Consider the following 17,591-nt stretch of genomic DNA (forward strand, 5'->3'; position numbering starts at 1 on the left):
TTGGACTTTATCAAAATCTAAAACTTTATGCATCAAAGGACACTATCAACAGAATGAAAGGCAGCTCAAAGAACGGGAGAAAATATTTGCAAATCATCTATCTGTTAAAGGATTAATATCCAGAATATATAAAGACCACCTAAAACTAAAAGAACAAACAAACAAACAAAAAACCGTTAAAAAATGGGCAAAGGACTCGAATGGCCATTTCTCCAAAGGTACACAGATGGCCAATAAGCACGTGAAAAGATGCTCAACACGCAATGCAAATCAAAACCACAGTGAGATGCCACTTCACGCTCACTAGGACGGCTGTCATTTTAATAAAAGGAGGGGTGGAACAGAGAAAAGCAAGTGTGGGCAAGGATGTGGGGAAATTGGAAGTCTGGTGCTTTGCTGGTGGGAATGTAACCCCTGTGGAAAACAGTGCGACAGGTCCTAGTGATATTCAACACGTAATTACCACACCATCCAGCAATTTCATTTCTGGTTTATACTCAAAAGAATTGAAAACGGGGACTCAAAAAGATATTTGTACACCCACATTCATAGCAGCATTATTTACAATAGCCAAAAGTTGGAAACAACCTAAGTGTCCATCGAGAGATGAATGGATAAAGAAATTGTGGTGTAAACATCTAATGGAATAGTATATAGGCGTAAGAAGGAAAGACATTCTGACACATGCTACACCATGGATGAACCTTGAGGACAATATGCTCAGTCAAACAAGCCAGACATGAAAGGACAAGTAGATGAATCTGCTTAAATGAGGTACCTAGAGGGGTCAAACTCATAGAGACAAAAGGTAGAAAGATGGTTACCAAGGGCTGGGGGAGGAGATAGGGAGTTAGTATTTAATGGAGACAGTTTTTCTGTTTGGGAAGATGAAGAAGTTGTAGAGATGGATGGGGGTGATGGTTGTGTAGTAATGTGAATATACTTAATGCCATTGAACTGGACACTTAAAAGTGATTAAAACAGTACATTTAATGTTAATATATATTTTACCACAATAATAAAAAAGGAATTGTACTATGTAACCAATAGGCCTCCCCCTGCCCCCCAGGAAAGCTCCGATCTCTAAATCCCCTGGGCCTGCAGTGCTCTTGGCCCAGCGAGGACTGGAGCAGAAACCCCACAGGACTGAGCCCGGAGGTGGCGGGCACAGTCTCATCCAGAAGAAACGGGGAAGGCAGAGGCTGCGGAGAGAAGGTGAGACGGATGGGGCCCAAAGGCCCAAAAGACTTTACTCCTGACCCTGACTTTCCCTGAGATGAATTTGCTCATCCAATGGCTCCCCTTCCACCAGCCAGTTTCTCCTAAACCCCTCAGCTGATTTTTCATGTCTGCTGCCTCAGACCATCTCTTACGTCACGTGTCAGTCTCACATTCTGCCCGGCTCCTTTTCCTCCGTCCACTTCTGGGGTCTGTGCTCCTGACTCAGGCTTGAGCGGAAGGATTCTAGCGCATCCTGACCACGACTTGGAAAGGCCATCTGTCAGTCAGTACTCCTGCCTCAGCATCCATCTCATCCATCACCCGGGAGGGGCGGGGTGTGCATCCTGCACAGTGGTCGATGGCGCTCATGGCTTCTGGTCCATTACGGGTGGAAGGGTTCCAGCCTGTGCATGGCAGTAACGAGTTGCTTATCGGCCCCACCAGGGAAGGATTCCGGGAATGCTCCTCGTAGTTCCCTGAGCGCTCAGGACAGGGCACAGTGGAAGGGAAAAGCTTCTCTCTGGGCCCTCTGCTCTGTCCTGTGCCAGCTTCCTTCTCCTCCCTGGCCCTAAGGAGACAATGCCTGGCAGAGAGTCGCCCCACGAGGCAGCTTTCTCGCCTGATCTTTTAGTGGAATTGTCTGTTTAAACAGTCATCCTTCTGTACCCCGGACCTCCCAGGGCATCCTTTTAGTCGTGACCTCCAATACCGCAGCACGACCACACAGTTTCACCCCAGAGCACCTCCTGTTATCCGGGCAGCAGGATCCTATTGAGCGCATCGTAGTCACGTTTACCCATCCTTTAGCAGCTGTGAGGTATGCAAACCTTCATCTCTAGTGCCACCAAAATCCAAGATCCCCAAAGCAAATGTGGGCAATGGCTGGAATTTCCCTACCCTCTGGGCAGCAACAGAAGTAATGGTACCAGTTTCTAGACCCAGGCCCCAAGAAACTAGCAGCTTCTACTGCCTGTCTCTTGGGGTGCTCCTCTCCTTCTTGAAACCTGGTCACCATGCTCAGAGGAAGCTGAACACCCCATGGAGACGCCTGTGACGAGTGGTCCCATGTTCTCAGGCCCGTGGACCCAGCTGAGCTCCCAGCCAATAGCTAGCCCTGTGAGGGAGCCATCTTGGAAGTGGTCGTCTAGCCCCTAGGCTACTATGAATAATGCTGCTGTGAACATTTATGCACAAGTTTTTGTGTAGACGTACGTTTCCATTTGTCTTGGGTATATACTTAGAAGTGGAATTGCTAGATCACGTGGTAACTCTATGCTTGACCGTTTAAGGAACTGCCAACCTCTTTTCTGCCATGGCTGCACCATTGTACATCCCCACTAGCAATGTACGCGGGTTTGCCGACACTTTATCTGTCTTTGTGATTATAGCCATCTTAGTATGTAAGTGTTACCTCCTTTTGGTTTTGACTCGCATTTCCCTGATGGATGATGATATTGAGCATCTTTTCAAAATGTGCTTATTGGCCCTTTGAAAATCTCCTTTGGAGAATGTCCACTCAGATCCTTTGCCCATTTTAAATTGGGTTATATGTGGTTTTACTACTGGGTTGTTCTTTATATATTCTAGATCTCAACCCTTTATCCGATATATGATTTACAAATATTTTCTCCCATTCTGTGGGTTGTCGTTTTTTACTTTCTTGATGCTGTCCTTCAAACCACAAAAGCTTTTGACTTTGATAAAGTCTAATAGATCTATGTTTTCTTTGGTTGCCTGTGCTTTAAGTGTCATATCTAAGAAACCATTGCCTAATCCAAAGTCACAAAGATTTACACCTGTTTTGTTTTGTTTTTTTTCCTGAGAGTCTTATTGTCTTAGATTAGGTTTCTGATCCATTCTGGGTTAGTTTTTGTATATAGAGTAAGGTAGGGCATCCAATTTCATTCTTTTACATGTGGCTATCCAGTTACCCAAGAACCATTTATTGAAAAGACTATCCTTTTCCCCCATTAAATGGTCTTGGCACCCATTGAAAATCAATGAACTGCTACTGTGGGGGTTTATTTCTGGACTCTCAATTCTACTGCATTGACTTATATGTCTGTCTCTATGCCAGTAACACACCATCTTGATTACTGTAGCTTTATAGTAAGTTTTGATTTTGGGAAGTGTGAGTCCTCTAACTTTGTTCTTCTTCAAGATTGTTTTGGCTACTCTGAGCCCCTTGCACTTCCATATGAATTTTAGCACCATCTTGTCTATGTTTGAACGAACTCAGCTGGAATTTTGATGGCACTAAATGACTGGATCACTTTGGGGAGTGTTGCCATCTTGACAATATTAAGTCTTCTGACCCTGAGATATCTTTCCATTTATTTAGGTCTTCCTTAATTTCTTTCAACAATGTTTCGCAGTTTTCAGAGTGTAAGTTTTGCACTCCTTTTGTTAAATTCATTCCCCAGTATTTTGTTCTCTTTGGAGCTATTGTAAGTGAGCAGTCCCTGTTTCTCAGCTGATGGAGAAGTCCTTCCATGCTAAGAGCTTTGTCTGACACAGGTGTTTCAGTTACCTGGGAGTTTCAGACTTCTCTGGTTAAGTCTCAGCTATTTCATAATTAATGAACTGGAAAAAAACTCCATAATAAAGATCTTCCCCTGCCCTGGTCTAACAGGTTCTAACTAAGTTTATGTTCTCAAGGGACTTATTTTTTATTTTAGAAAATTCCCTTTGACTGATTGCTACCTCCTCCTTCTGCCACTACTGGTGCTGTTCTGTGCTTGTTTGGTGCCAATCCTGGTACCTTTTTTGTGAAGCAGCCACTGAGAAGGCTCCAGAGGTTACCATGGCCAATGAAGAACCCCAGGAGGGAGTCAAGACAGAGGACCACGATCACGTTAACACGGAAGTGGTGAGACAGGATGGTTCTGTGGTGCAGTTTGAGATTTGGAGGCGTAACCACGTTTGACGAAAGCCTATTGTGAATGACAGGGTTTGTCCATGAGGCAGATCAGATTCTGATTTGATGGGCAGCCAATCAACGAAACAGACACACCTGCACAGTTGGAAATGAAGGATGAAGATGCAGCTGATGTGTCCCAATAGCAGACAGGAGGTGTCTACTAAAGAGAGAACCTGCTGCTTTACTCCAGAACCAAGAAGTCATTCTGAGTTAGAAAACCACGATTTGGTTCCTCCGCATCGTGACTGCTACAGTACAGTTTTCTCTAGTCTTTCATTTTCCCCTCCCCCACTCCTTTGTTGTACATTCAGTAATGGAGGTATGTGCACAAGCATATTGATTTTTTTTTAACTAAATGGCCAGTGGTACATTTTGATCAACATCGCAAGGAGATGGGATGGGGGAAACACTGCTTCTGTGAAAATAGTCCCTTTCTCCATTGTTGGCATGCTCTTTCGGCTCATCTTTCTATATGCCAGTAAGTTCTTTTGATTTCCCTGTTTAACGAAAAAAGAACAATGTAAAAATTATTGCATACTTTGTTCGATTGGAGAATTTTAACGTTTTTCATTTTCATTTCAAAACCAAGAACAATTTTATAACTTTTTTGTATGTAGCTGTTACAGGTAGGACAATCTGTCTTTAAGCAAGGATAAATGACTGTAAAAGAAATGAATCCTAGATAGTTTTCCCCTTCAGGTCAAGCATCTTGTTGTTGAAATAAACTTTGTGGGTTTCTTTTAAATGCTTTTTTACTTCTGCTTCTCAGCTCAAGTGTGTAATTAACAGGAAAATGGAAAGTTGCTCACTATGCTTTCTTCAGATCGCTGTTAAATGACTTTATTTTAAGGAAAACTAAGGCAGAAATCCTTCCCCAGATGCTCTTCTTGGGAAGAATTTTACTCCTCGGGCTATTTCTGAATGTGCTTTCAGCAAAAAGATTTTCAGTCACAGCACATGTGATTGTCAAGCTGCTTCTTTGCTGGGAATAATTAGAAAAATCACAAAATGGAGTTCAGAAATAGAAAAGAAAGATGATGTGAAGGAAGAGCAGTGGGAATTCTGCCAGAAGCCTTGGGAGGAACAAAGGGAGCTGGGAAAGGCCTCTTGCCTCCACCAGCGCCTGCCTGGGGAGGATGCAGCCTTCAAGGGGCTCCAGTGCCCACTGGGTGCAGCACTGCAGTCATCCCAACCAGAGTGGGACCAAAGCGGGCTTCTCTCTAAGAAAAAGTTTCAAACACACAAAATAAAAAGGAACTAAGTATTTGTCACAATGAACAAATACAGTGAAACCCCCTATGACCCCATCACCCCAGATTCAGCAGTCATCAACTCATGGCCAAATTGGTGTCTTCTATAAACCGACTAATCCCCCACCCCAACCCCAGATTATTTGGAAGCAAATCCCAGACATTATATTATTACACCCATAAACGTTTTTTTTTTTTAACATCTTTATTGGAGTATAATTGCTTTACAATGGTGTGTTAGTTTCTGCTTTGTAACAAAGTGAATCAGCTACACATATACATATATCCCCATATCCCCTCCCTCTTGCGTCTCCCTCCCACCCTCCCTGTCCCACCCCTCTAGGTGGTTACAAAGCACTGAGCTGATCTCAAACCTTTTTTTTAATTGAGAAATTTCTTGATATTTCTCCATGAAGTAGTAAGCAGAAGAAATATACAGTCTAAAAGAGTCAAAATGATCCGAAAATTTTTGTGACAATTACACATCTATAGCCAAAATAAAAATGAAAAGTTTTTAATAAACCACTTTAAAATTTTTGCTCAGTAATTTATCTGAAATTGAACAGATATGAGGATAACTAGGATAATGCCACTTTGTGCTTCTCCAAAAAAATTGTCATCCTTGTAAAACAGTGGTTTGGTTCTGCAAGATTCTGCAAATTTTCTTTGCCCAGTGTGAAGGGAAAGCCTGAAGATGAAAATAGCAGAGTTGACAACCAAAGAACTAGATTCTGCCGACCCTGGAGTGGGATGACCATCTGACTCAGACCCGTCCTGGTGAGGAGCAGAGGGAGGACCACAGATCCCGCTGGGAGGAAGTGAGTGAGTCAGCCCAGGTCAGGATGGTCAGGAGGTGAGATGTTCTGAGAAAAGCATGTGCCCAGCTCATGACACAGCTGACTGTTGAGAAGGCCAAAGGCTCCCACTGCCTTGCAGGTGGCTGGGCTGTTTCCAGTGCAGTGAAAATTGTCCGTGTAAGTCTGAATAACTTCCTATAAAAGGCAAATGTATGGGGCACAACTGTGTGAGTTCCCTTACGTTCTGGCATATAAAGTAAGCAATGCCTTGGAAACAATTCCTACTCTAAGCTGCTAACTGGCTCGCAAGCTAGATCAATGCACTGCTGGCTACTCATCTGAAAGCTATACTGGTGTCTTACCTCTAATTGGCATTTGGTTTGTTTTTTTAAAAAATAAAATTATTTATTTATTTATTTATTTTTGGCTGCATTGGGTCTTTGTTGCTGCACGTGGACTTTCGCTAGTTGCGGCGAGCGGGGGCTTCTCTTCGTTGAGGTGCGTGGGCTTCTCATTCAGTGGCTTCTCTTTGTTGTACAGCACGGGCTCTAGGTGTGTGGGCTTCAGTAGTTGTGGCATGCAGGCTCAGTAGTTGTGGCTTGCCGGCTCTAGAGCACAGGCTTAGTAGTTGTGGCACATGAGCTTAGTTGCTCCACAGCATGTGGGATCTTCCCAGACCAGGGCTCGAACCCCTGCATTGGCAAGTGGATTCTTAACCACTGCACCACCAGGAAAGTCCCGGTATTTGGTTTTAAATCCAGTTTCAGAAGAATGTTTTATAAAAGTTTAAGAAATTTACTAGTGGTATCAATTTGAAGTAATAACTTACAAAACTACAATAATTAAAACCATGTGCTACACAGGAAAAGCAGATCAATGGAACACACTAAGAAGCTTAGAAGTAGATCTGTATACATACAGGAATTCAGTATAAGGCTGGCATTTCAGTTCAAGGAGGAAAAATCATTTATTCAATAAGTAGTTTGGGGACAACTTATCTAGAAAAAAGAAATAAAGTTGAATCTGTATCCTATAAACTAGAGTGAGTTCCAGATGGATCAAGAAATGTATGTTGGATGTCAATTACATCTCAAAAAGCTGAAATAATACATTTGGGGGGAAAGTGGAATCATTCTGGTACCAGAGGAAATCATGGGCAATTTGTTTGTGTAATAATTTCCTTTAGAAAAGGGAAGAATCTTCTATATACAATACAAAATCCAGAAATACAAAATCCAAATCCAGAAATCTATATACAATACAAAATCCAGAAATTATTACCTATTATCCTAGGTAATAAAGAAATGGGCTGGCCTGTCTCCAGTTCCTGGCTGGTAACATTTAAATACCTGGAATTTCCCGGGTCATAAGAATGTCTTTGTCATTCTTGGTGGGCCCTGAGAGTTTATACTAAGGAGATGACTCAGATGGTGGCCCGACCAGGACAGGAAGACCAGCAGGTGATTAGAGGGCTGGGGCTTTGAGTCACATGGTATCAGCCCAACCTCTGGGGAGGGGAGGGGGAGCTGGAGGTTGAGTTCAGTCAAGTGGCCCATGATTCACTTACTCACACCTTCACAATGAAACCATGGAAACTCTGGACATCAAAGTTCAGGTGAGGACCCCTCGCTGCCAATCCTAAGCATGTTGTCATGCATCACTGTGCCGGGAGGGTGATGCGTCCCAACTCCACAGGGAGAGGACATCTGGGACCCTCCCAAACCTTGCCCTCAGTATCTCTGCTTTTGATTTGTATCCTCTTTGCTATAATAAACTGAAATTTTTTTTAAAAATTGTATCACACTTTCCTGAGTTCTGTGAGACATTCTGGAGAATTATTGAAAGTGAGTGGGGAGTGGGGACCCCAAATTGTAGCCTGTTGGTCAGAAGCATGGATGCCTGGGGAGCCCCGAGCCCGCGGCTAACATCTGAAGCCTGGAAGGGGATGGCGCCCTCACCTGCAAGGTTTGGCCTGACTCTGTAGTTGAAGTCAGAAGTCATGGCACCATTAACAAGGAGACTAATAACTGCTTATGTTAAACGCCAGAATTTTCTACATGGGCTCCTCAGAAGAATGTAAAAAGACCGACACCAACTGGGAAAATGTTTGCCACTCATACCACAGAAAATGACCAAATTTTCTAACAAGTAAGGGATATCTACAAAAAAAAAAAAAAAAAAACCATTAGAAAAAGAAGCTTAACCAAAACATGAAATACGAAAATCTTTTAAACTTATAAAAAGATATAACACCACTCATAATAAGAGAAATGCAAAATGATACTTCCCAAGACATGATTTTTTTACCTACCAGGTTGGGAAAGATCAAACGTTTGCATCACGAACAGCTTGTGGGAAAGCTGGAGCTAAGTTCTCTCACTCTTTCTGGTGGAAGTGTCCATCTGTGAAACCTCCAGGAAGAGCAATTTGCCAATGACTACAAAAATTTGGCTGTACATGGCCTTCAACCCAGTGATACTACTTCTGGAAATTGATCATATGGATAGACTCCATGTGTAAAATTATTGATGTACAAGCTAATTTATTTATTTATGGCAGTGTTATTTCTAATAGCAAAATATTGGAAATAATCTATATGTTCACCAGTAGGAGAGAGGTCAGATAAATTATGCAACATCCAGACAATAAAAAGAATCTGTGTATCCAGACAACAAAACGAAGTAAGAAGCCTTTATGCAGTGGTCCCCAACCTTTTTGGCACCAGGGACTGGTTTTGTGGAAGAAAATTTTTCCATGGACTGGGGTGGGGGGGGTGATGGTTTCGGGATGATTCAAGCACATTACATTTACGGTTCACTTTAGTTCTATTATTATTACACGGTAATATATAATGAAATAATTAAACAACTCACCATCATGCAGACAGGAGGCAGAGCTTAGGCAGTAATGCAAGCAGTGGGGAGCGGCTGTAAATACAGATGCAGCTTCACTCGCTTGCCTGCCGCTCACCTCCTGCTGTGTGGCCCGGTTCCTAACAGGCCACGGATTGGTACCCCTTCCAGGGGTTGGGGACCCCTGCTTTATGTGCTTCTTTAAAATACAGTAAGTGAAAAGGGAACGCAGCAAAGCAGGCAGTTTGTGAAGGGAGGGGGTACGTGAGTCTCCTCAGGCTTCCTTAACAAAGTCCCACAGGCTTGGGGCTTAAACAACGGACACACATTTCTCACTGTTCTAGAGGCTGGAGCGCTGACATCACAGTGTTGGAGTTGGTTTCTTCTGAGCCTCTCTCCTTGGCTTGCGGTCCTCCCTCTGTATGCATCTGTGTCGTAATCTCTTCTTCCTATAAGGACACCAGTCATTCTGAATTAGGGCCCACCCATAAGACTTCACTTTACCTTAATTACCTCTTTAAAGTCCCTCTCTCCAAATACAGTCCCATTCTGAGGTGCTGGGGGTTAGGGTTTAAACATATGAATTGCGGGGTCAGGGGCAATTCAGTCCCTAAGAGGGTAGAAAAGGGGGATAGCTATAGATACAGATACATGTCTGTATATGAATAAAATATCTATGGAATATACACATGAAACCATGAACACTATTTGCCTCCAAGGATGGGACATGAGTGGCTGGAGGATGGGGAGGGAAGGGAGATGTCTCATTCCTTACCCTTTAGAACCTTCTGGATTTTCTATCATTACTTAGATTATGGATCAAAAGGGTATACAAATTTTTTAAACTTTAAATCAAGAAGTTGAGCTGGGGGACTTCCCTGGTGGCGCAGTAGATAGGACTCCAAGCTCCCAATGCAGGAAGCCCGGGTTCGATCCCTGGTCAGGGAACTAGATCCCACAAGCATGCCCCAACTAAGAGTTTGCACGCCACAACTAAGGAGGTGGCAAGCTGCAACTAAGGAGCCCACACTCCACAACTAAGGAGCCTGAGAGCCGCAACTAAGGAGCCCACCTGCCGCAACTAAGATCCCATGCAACCAATTAAATAAATATTTTTTAAAAAAGAAGTTGAGTTGGCATGTAGGACTTCAGACTGCATTTGGCATTTAATGGGAAGACTGTTTCTCTGTTGATGAAAGAACTAGTCCTTACATTCCTCAAGGCTGATAATTGTCTGCCTGGCACTTACGTACTCGCATTAAAGCTACTGGAAGCGAATGTTGTCACATGATTAATGCTTCCTATTTTCAAAATAAGCATTTGGACATTTATTATTCTCAGAGTCCAATTTTCTGTGACAACAGCATTTTTCTGTCACTAGTTTTATCGCGTAGGATAACGTGTTTGTAGCTGACAACTATTTTACAAATAGTAAAGTATGGTGCGTAATGATGGATGTTCACTCAGACTAAGATATGTGTAGTTGAACAACATTTTCATAAGTCAGCTATAGCGACATAATACATCCTGTATTGCCATAAGATGGGGAAATAAAGCTGAGATTTAAAAAATCTCAGTGATAAGAATAAATTTCCCAGTTTCTCTTGAAACGATGTAGAGTATAGACAACAGGACTGGTAAATTCACCCCAGGATATTTTGAGGAACAATAATAGCAACTAGTAAAGGGTGCAATCGTTCGGTGCTAGACGTTTGCGAAGTGCTTTTACACAGAGCTCATTTATTTCTTGTAACTACTCTTCAAAGCATACATTTTGATTCATATTTTACAGATGAAAAATGTGAGTCAGTGTAGCTGGAGAATGGCCAGCATCAATTCTGAGTCACCTTGTAATTCAAAGGCTGTTTGTTTGGTATGTGTATCTAGAAATATTGCCAATTTGCATAAATCGGTCCAACTTCCATTCGGCCAATGGGTCTGCCCAAATACCAAGAAGATGTGATCCAGGGACCAAAACATAAAGAACACACAAGAGAAGGGAAAAATCTCCAACAGTACACGAGCACTCATTTATTGAGTGATAATTGTGGTATGCAGAGCATTTTCACATAGCTTGTCTCACTTCATCATTACCAAGGGAAATATGCAGGCCAGTTCTTGTCACAAACCCTCAAAGAAGCGTTATATTAATAATATAATGTCTTTAATAATATGAAGCCTGTTTTACATTCTGTTTATGCTACTGAATGCTTCAATATATATCCAGAGATGCACCTAAAACCCTACGAAGTATAAAACCTAGGTATGTGCCAGAACTCCAATGACAGAGTAGTAACTGAACATGAAAAGGTTCTTGGTTCCCCAAGAATTAAATACTCAGTGACCAGCACTTTAGTGTTGGAAGACAGTCACAGCCGCTCTCCAATGTCCTGAGCCCCTCACAGGGTCCCAGCCCACCATCCACTCAGCACGACATAATGGACTCCTCAGCTTTGGTTACCAGTTCAAGATCTGATTGTGATTGTAACTACAGGGATTCACTTGAGTTGCCTATGGACTAACCAGAGATAGGAAGCATGTTCAGGAAATAATATAAAGTAACCAAAGCAGCTCTGCTTGCAGGCTTAGCCTAGACGCAAGTTCTGAAATAGTGGTTTCTGTCGTTTGTTCTCTGTGGAATCCTGGCTCGCCTCCAAATTTCAGAGAGCCAGCAAAAGGGACCTTAGCACATCTCTCTGGATTCTCTTATTTTTTCATACTAGAAAGTCATGATCAAAACCCAGACAACACGTCACTTTTCAGAATACCAGGAAAATAGAGTTTTAAAATATTAATTGTGTGTTGACTATGCCTCATTTTGCCTGTCAAAGACAAATACAGCATCGTGGTAACTTATTTTGGAAACGACACTGATGAAATTACTTGTTGACAAAAGTATCTGAAGAACTTAATAACATTTATTTATTCAAATATTCTCTCTATATTGACAACCTGTGCAAATCACTACATGATAAGGTAGTAAGATAATAGGGAAAGCTCTGTCTCCAGAGTCAGAGGGACTTAGGTTTGAATCCTGACTCTGCCAATACTACCTGTGTGATCTTGAGCAAATTATGTCACCTCCCTGGGCCTGTTTCCTCATCAGTAAAATGGTCATATGATGTCACCAACTCCAAAATGGTTGCTGAAATAATAAAATCATTCATATAAAGCTCTGGCCAAACAATCGCCCCCTTTCCGTGTGTGTGTGTGTGGGGGGGTCAACCTCAAAAAGGCAATAGATATTTCATGATGTATGTGAGTCAAATCATTATGCTGTATACCTTAACCTTATACAGTGCTGTATGTCCATTATATCTCAATAAAACTGGAAGGAAAAAAAAAAAGAGGCGATGGAATGGACCAAGAATATTTTGACACATTTGATACTTACCTTTACAGTTCACTTAGTTTCGATGAGTTTGAGTTTCCACATCTCTGAAAGTTTTCCTGCCTTCCTTACAAAGTTGTTGTGAGTTCTAAATGGGATAACACACGTGAGTGTTCCCTGGAAACTATACTGTTACAACCCATTCCTCATTTTCTGTGCATTTCCACAGTCACAGACAGAATCGCTGTCTCCAAAGATGATCCCCAGTGACCCACATTCCCAGCATTCCTGCCTTGGAGACTCCCCTTTCACACTGGATCTGGGCCGGCCTGTGACTCGCATCAACCGGGTGAATGTGGGAGGAATGACTGGGCCAACTCCAGCCTCCAAGAGGCTGCGAGCACCTGCCTCTCAGCTTAGCTCAAGTGCCTGTAGGGCCCTTGAACTGCCTTGAGAGGTCTGGCTACCTTGCTGGGGAGAGCACAGGAGACAGTACATGGACTTACCATCACTGTACAAAGAGAGGGGGAGGGGGACAGGCCGCCCCACATCCCGGCTGAACCCCAACTTCCATTCATCCCGTCCAAGGCTTCATGGGCGGGAACCACCCTCAAGGGCGTGAGCCATCCCTCCAGGCCAACCAAGCACCTGGGTGACTGCAACCCAGCTGACATCACAGGAGCAGAAGAACCACCCTGATAAGTCCGCGTCACGGGAGGTAATAAAGTGTTGCTTGACACCACTGAGAGACACCAGCAGAGACAACTGGGACACAGACCCAGACCAGTTCCATCAGAAATGGCACGCCTGCCTTACTTTCCACTAACTTCACAGACGCAGCTTGTTACAACTGAAGGAATCATCTTTCCCAAAACTGCATCCCCCCAACCCCATGCCCCTCCTAGTGAGCTCTGCACTACCATCCACAGGACTGGGGAGGAGGAAGCGCATTAGGTTCTCAGCTGTGACCCCAACGTCATTCCCTCCCCAGGACTCAGACCTGGCTTGGCGAAGGTGCCGGAAGGCTCAATGAGCCTAGGCGGTTCTGAGTTCTCACATTTCTACTCCCCATGCTGCCTCTCCCAACACAATCTCACTCCTGATTGATTAGTTTAAATCTTTATCTTTAAGCTGGGAGTCCCCTTTTCCCAGGGGACCCCTGCTCCCCCGCCCCCAGCCTGGTCATTAAGGCCCCTCCCACACATCCCCCAACAGCTGTGCATGGACATGGGTGACAGCAGCAGGGACAGCACATGAGGACAGGATGCACATCGGGCCTCCGTTGCGTGTCAGGGGGACAGTTTCTTTGACCATCTGCTAACGTCTCCTCCCTCGTCACTGAGAGGCTTGTTCCCCTGGAGCCTTCCCGCCCTTGACATGCAGCCATGAGGGTTTTCATCCAACTAAGACAAATGCGCAGGAGCTGCTGGAACAGAGTCCTTCATCCGCTTTGAGCCACAAGGTGAATTTCTGGAGTCCGTGGTGGGAGAACTCTCTCTTACAGAGAGAAAAAGTGTTTTCTAAATTCCAAAAACTCCCCTAACAGATCAATAGCCAGGCTTGGCCAACTTGAACTAGAAAGTTTGGGGTCCAGATAGTCCTAGGTGACCTCTGGAGGAGACTTGCAGGGGGCTGTGACTTGGGGACCACTGGCCCGCTATGGGGCTCTGAGGTGAGGCTGGGCTGACCCGGAGCAGGACAGCTGGACGGTCACCCCCAGCGTCAGAGCAGGTCAGGGCTGAGACCAGGAAGGCGTGTTGCACCAGCCAGGGCTGGGGAGGGGGTGGAAATGTCCGCTGGAGGGAAGGAGACATAGGATCATGGGAAGGGGTGGGTTCTAGAGACCCTAGACTCTGATCATGCTGAGAAACCAGACCTCAACTCAGATCAGCTGCAGCACCAGGGCCTGCACAGCTACCAAAGAATCAGGCGGGACCACTCATACCTGAGCAGAGATCCCCAGGCCATCACCCAAATGCCAGGGCCAAGGGGTCCCTCCTCGGCCAGCGGGAGCCTGTGCAGAAGAACATGCCAGGAGGAAACTCGAGCTCTTCCCCGGACACAGATGCATCTTAGGAAGGAGGAGAAGGAAGAAGAAAGAGCCCAGGCGGGGAGCTGAACTTCAAATCACTGTTTTCAACTGAAACGGGCTGGGAGAGGTGGAGATACAGGTAAGAAACAGCTGTAAGTTAGTGCTACAATCAGCAGCGGCATCCAGCATAGATGCGCTTCGTCACAGAAGGCAGAGGAGCCGTGTAAGTTTCCACTGTGATGCACACCGGGGCAGCCTTGCTCAGGGTTAACCTCTTAGCTTCCCCACCTGTGCCGTGAGGATAACGCACGTGCGTCAGAGCCGTGTGCAGAGGACCTAACCACACAAGACCTTGTAGGGATGGTGCGGGACCCGGAGTTGGCCCGGGGCTTGTGGCAGGTGTTCCTTCCGTCTGGACCTCACCACGAAGTCTCCACAGATGGCTGTCTTCCCTGAGTTGTTGCCTAGACATCCAGCTCATAGACCACAGGCAACTCAAGGACAGGGACAAAGTCTTACTCGGTTCTGTGTCTTGGGCACTGAGCCTAGTGCTGGGCACATACTTGTTGAATGGATTCATCCTGAAAGATAAAGATAAGCAGCTATGCAGCCCAGGCTTCCAGAAGCACCGGCGGGCAGTTTGGAGAGCGAGGCTCCAGGGACTCACATTGGCTCCCTGCCTCCATGGACCAGCCTCCCTCCCCAGTGGGTGAGGCTGGATGGGCCCCGTGGTGCCAGGAAGTGCCAACAGGAACTGGGGGTGGTGGTGCTGAAGCTGTGGGTCATGCCGGTCAAGAAACCACGGCTCACAAAGACTGTCAGAAGTTAACGGCGTGAGGACGCTGGACGTCTGCTACTGGGATCCGAGCGGCAGCCGGGCAGGCCGAGCACACCCTTTACTTACCTGAGGGGAGGCTGAAAGTCTGTGAAATGAGCGAGTAAAGAGCTGGGAAGAAGGGGCAATGGGGACTTGTTGACTAACAAGAATAACCAGGGGGCTGCACATGTACTCCGAGCTGACAGGACGCCCAGACTCTCTGTGTTATCACATCTTCACAACACCCTCCAAAGATGGTACTCAGTCCCCGTTTACAATTGAGAAGACGTAAGTCACAGAGTTCAAGTAATTTTCCCAGGAACAAAGAGCCAGCGACAGGTGGCTGGAGAGCTGGGCCCAGGCCGTCAGAGCCTACAAGGCAGGTCAGCAGGTCAGCAGGTGGGTGTGTCCACAGACTCGGAGCCAGCACTCATCCTCACAAAAACTGGGCTTCCTGCAGCCTTGGAAGCCTCCCCAGTTGGGACGTGATCTTGAGCCCCATCATTCTGACTAGACCAGGAATGGACACACCTTCTCTCTTGATGGCACCCCTCCTCCACTGTCCCTGTGCAAACATCTCTAATGAAAGCGGACAGCAGAGGGATGGGAGGGGCTACCCAGACCCCAACTCAACTCCAACGCCAGGCAGCAGCCCTTGGACCTGAGTTTGCATTTCTGCCAAATGCGACTGGTTGACCCCTAATTGCTTGCAGCTCTGAGAGTTCACGGTTCAGGAATTGCTACACAAACGATTCCCTCTCACAGGACCGTTCCAACCTATGTGGAGGTTATTAACCCCAACTAGGCCCTGTTTAAAAACGTCACACCAGAGATGTGTCCTTAGAAATAAGCACGTGTGATGAACTGCAGAGTCTGGCTCCCAAATACAGAAATATGAAGATAAACCCGGACGCATCAAGTGCAGGAACCTCACCATTGGCTATGAACATCACAAAGGCTTGTCAAGGAAGACACCAACCATCTAACTGGCAGACCTGAGGCTGCAGCTCGTACCCAGCAGGGCAGGTGTGTTCCCTCCACCCCGAAATCTCAGGAATCTCTTCACTCAGCAGCCCAGATAAATGGTCTCAACGCTCCGCGGTCCACGAACATTCCAGGCCACAGGGCAGCACAGTACAGGGAAGATTTATTCAGGGAATAAAACATCCAAAACCCACTGACCTTATGCCACAGGCAAACCATGCCCTTTCCCGAGCACAACACTCATTTCTTCCGAAGCACGTCCGTGTACCATCCCCATAATTCCTGGTGGGTAATGGAGGACATGCTACCGGGTCTCAGTGTGCAGCCCTGGGGGCGCCTGGAGAGACGGTCCTTTGACAGCAGCATACAATACTGCGAATCAGATCAACGCTCTTCACATCCACCTCCGAATCAAACAAGACCCCAAGGAAAATAAGTAGCCCGATTTCTACTTTACAATCTTTCCATATCTTTAGCAAATCTGGCCAAATTCTTAGGTTTTTAGCAGAGCAACAAGAATTTTTGACACTTCCCAGGTTCTAAGGAACCCGTGGAAATTACTCAAAAACCAGAAATAGAAGGTAAGTGTGGAGGATGTCTTGGTAAAAACTGAGGGCGTAGGCTCCGCTTTTCCTCCATCAAATCAAGGACCTGCTTCTGCCGGGGCCTCACGCATCATCACCAGGCACTACGGGCTGCCGCGAGAACTGGGCCCCTCGACAGCACCTGTCTGTGATCTGGGCGGATGTGCCAGCTGCTCTCCTGTCCCTCTTGCTGAGCACAGGGAACAGCCAGCCCCCAGACCCCTTTCCTTCCAATCCACGTCCTCCTCCTCCTGACACCCCAACACACACACACACACACACACACACACACACACACACACACACACAACATACAAACTCTGGATGACAAATGAGCAGTCAATTTAATCTCTGCTCTCAGCAAGATCACACAACAGATGGAAGGTCAGGGGTAGTGCTGAGTGCCTGGGAGGGGAGGGGCGGGCTGTTTGGGGGGCTGTCACCATAGCAACAGGAAGAGCACTGCTGAGGTTTCCATTCTTGTGCTGCCACTAATTACTATGAATGTGGCATTGGGCCTTGTGATCAGCCGTCCCCAGAGCAGCCCGTTGCCGGCAGATGCTGGTTTTCTTCTCTAAGAAAGCCAAAGACAGAAGTTGTGTTTGGTTGTTTTCCATTTTAAAAACACTGACAGGTTTAAGAACGCTTTGTTTACACTGTATTGTAAGAGCTCAGATGCCTCAAGATTCTCTCCAAACAAACACTGTTCTGTGGAAATAAAAGGCAGGCCCCATAGCATTAACAAACTTAGTGTTTAAACGCGTTCGGGGCAGGGTGGGGAGGCCACTTGTGTGCTCACACCA

General features: G+C 45.7%; 1 pseudogene; it reads left to right on the top strand.

Annotated features, from left to right (window-relative positions):
• Positions 1 to 4,024: 4,024 nt before the first annotated feature.
• Positions 4,025 to 4,305, top strand: LOC136132998 (small ubiquitin-related modifier 2 pseudogene; annotated as a pseudogene).
• The last annotated feature ends 13,286 nt before the right edge of the window (positions 4,306 to 17,591 follow it).

Source organism: Phocoena phocoena, chromosome 13 (genome assembly GCF_963924675.1).
Source record: "Phocoena phocoena chromosome 13, mPhoPho1.1, whole genome shotgun sequence".
NCBI classification, from domain to species: Eukaryota; Metazoa; Chordata; class Mammalia; order Artiodactyla; family Phocoenidae; genus Phocoena; species Phocoena phocoena.